Raw genomic sequence first — 2859 nt, 5'->3', positions numbered from 1 at the left:
TCTGCTCTTCTCTCTCTCTCTCTCTCTCTCTCTCTCTCTCTCTGTCAAATAGATAGATAGATAGATAAAAAGAAGAAGACAGCTATAGGGTACCTGGATGGCTCAGTCGACTGAGCATCTGACTCTTGATTTGGCCTGTTCCCTCCTTTTCATGCTCTCATTTTCTCTCTCTCTCTTTCAAAAAAAAAAAAAAGCACAAAAACAAACAAACAAACAAACAAACAAAACCTGGCAGCTCGTTAGCAGCAATGGGTGCTGTTGAGGCTGAACCAGCAGGACTTTTGTACCTGATGTGGAAAAGCAGGGAAGGGACCAGCTGGTCCCTCCACACTTTGAGTCTTGGTGGTTGGAGATGGAGACTCCTCTCCCTGAGGCACAGAGCAGGGAGGATGAGCTTTTGTTATGGGTTGGAGATGATTATGAAATCCAAGATATCCCACCTGGACTGGAAAGATGAATGCATTGTTTACCAGATAGAAACCGAGAATTGTCAGGCCTCTACTTGGGGGCGAGCTGAATATGGACACTACATTCTTTGGGTGTGTTCATAGACTAGAGACCAGGTAGCACTTGGTTTGTTACTCTGCTAGGAGTTTGGATAGCCTTTTATAGGTAGCATTAAGTCTACTGAAGAGTGTTTAAGGAGGGAGTGACATGATAAATTCTGAATTTTAGGAAGATCATTCTGTTGGCATTGTATGGAAAATTTTTAAAAGACTTTATTTATTTATTTGAGAGAGAGAGCATGAGTGGTGGGAGGGCCAGAAGGAGAGAGAGAAGCAGAGTCCTGGCTGAGCAGGGAGCCCGACGCGGGACTTGATTCTAGTACCCTGGGATCATGGCCTGAGCTGAAGGCAGCTGCTTAACCGACTGAGCCACCCGGGTACCCTTGCATTGTAGAGGATTAATTAGGGAAGGCTAAGTCCAGTTATTAGTCTGTTTCATTAATAGGGGCATGAACTAAGCCTGGATCATTAGTAATGAAATGAGACAGATCTGAGAGTTGGAGTTAAACTCTAAAGGGTTTGATAATAGACTAGATGAAGGTAGCAGGAAGAGGAATAGAGAAGTCTAGAATGAATGAGTTGAGCTTGAAGACTATGAAATAAATGGTGATGTGCTAACTAAAATAAAAAGTAGGAAAAGGTTTGCAAAGAAGAATGGGGTTTGATTATGCTAATTAGGATATACTTTATATATAGTGAAATGCATAGATCTCAAGTGTACATTTCTTTTATCGGACTCTGCAACAGTTGATCTCTGTGCTGTTTTGGACACCTGGGCTGTTTTCAGTGTTGCCACTAATATAAATAAAACTCCAATGAACATTATTTAATTTAATTTAATTTATTTATTTGACAGAGAGAGGAGACATAGCGAGAGAGGGAACATAAGCAGGGGGAGTGGGAGAAGGAGAAGCAGGCTCCCCACTGAGCAAGGAGCCCCATGCAGGACTCGATCCCAGGACCCCAGGATCATGACCCGAGCCCAGTGCAGATGCCCAACAACTGAGCCACCTGGGCGTCCCTTCTATGAACATTCTTGTACAAGACTTTTTGGGGATGTACATTTTTATTTCCCTTGGATAAATACCTAGGAGTAGGATTGCCGAGAAGAGTTCTTCCAAGTGTTTGTGCCTTTGTACTCTCTACCAGCAAAATATCAGAGTTCCAGTTGCTTCTCATCTTCACCAACACTTGGTAATGTCAGTCTTTTTGTGTGTCATCCTCGCACAGGGCCAGGCTAATCTCTGTATTGTTCCAGTTTTAGTATATGCACTGCTGAAGGGAGCACGTCAGTCTTTTTCATATGAACTATCCTAATGGGTGCGTAGGGGTATCTCCTGGTGGTTAATTTGCATTCTGCTGATGATTTGTGATGCTGAGACCATTTCATGTGCTTACTGGCCATTCGGATGTCTTTTGTTGATTGTCTACTCAAGCCCTTTAAAAAAATAGGTTTTTAGTGGGGCGCCTGGGTGGCTCAGTGGGTTAAGCCGCTGCCTTCGGCTCAGGTCATGATCTCAGGGTCCTGGGATCGAGCCCCGCATCGAGCCCCGCATCGGGCTCTCTGCTCGGCAGGGAGCCTGCTTCCTCCTCTCTCTCTACCTGCCTCTCTGCCTGCTTGTGATCTCTCTCTGTCAAATAAATAAATAAAAATCTTTAAAAAAAAATAGGTTGTAGTGCTTATTATTATGTTGTAGAAGCTCTTTATGTATTTGAGATATAACTCTTTTGTTGGATCATGTATGTACTGAGAATATTAACCCCAAACTATAGTTTGCCCATTAATATTCTTTTTTTAAGGATGACTATTTTTTTTTTTTTTTTTTTTTAGTCTCACAAATAGAATTTAGTCATTCATCAGTTGCTTGTAACACCCAGGGCTCATTACAACAAGTGTCCTCCTTAAGGCCCATCATCCAATTATCCCTTCCCCCACCTCTTTTTTTAAAAGATTTTACTAACTTTTTTAGACAGAGTATGGGTGGGAAAGGGGCAGGGAGAGAGGGAAAGAGAATCTCAAGCAAATTCCCTGCTGAGCTCTAGCTCATGACCCTGAGATCATGACCCGAACCAAAATCAAGGGTCAGATACTTAACCAACTGAGCCATCCAGGCGCCCCACCAATTAATTTTCTTAATGGAGTATTAAATCCTGTATCTTGTGAAGGTGCTGGCAAGTGGATTAAACTCTCCCTCCTTCAACTTACGTTCCAGTCCTCTTGATCAAACGCTCTAGAACCCAGTCCCACCAGTGCTTTCCTGGCTTTTGCTGGCACATGCTAGCTTCTTGGGGCTATAGTCCCCTTCCTTCCTTATCAGGCCCAATGGGTTATCTTGTGACTCAATCCCAATTT

The 2859-nt window shown here is 43.1% G+C and overlaps 1 non-coding gene across 1 annotated transcript; it reads right to left on the bottom strand.

Annotated features, from left to right (window-relative positions):
* Nucleotides 1-1692: 1692 nt before the first annotated feature.
* Nucleotides 1693-1794, bottom strand: LOC125090054 (U6 spliceosomal RNA). Its single transcript, XR_007124162.1, has one exon. It is a non-coding gene; the product is annotated as a U6 spliceosomal RNA (small nuclear RNA).
* Nucleotides 1795-2859: the final 1065 nt, after the last annotated feature.

Source organism: Lutra lutra, chromosome 17, assembly GCF_902655055.1.
Source record: "Lutra lutra chromosome 17, mLutLut1.2, whole genome shotgun sequence".
NCBI lineage: Eukaryota > Metazoa > Chordata > Mammalia > Carnivora > Mustelidae > Lutra > Lutra lutra.
The sequence above is the reverse complement of the archived record's forward strand: the minus strand, read 5'-3'. Positions and strand labels throughout refer to the sequence as shown.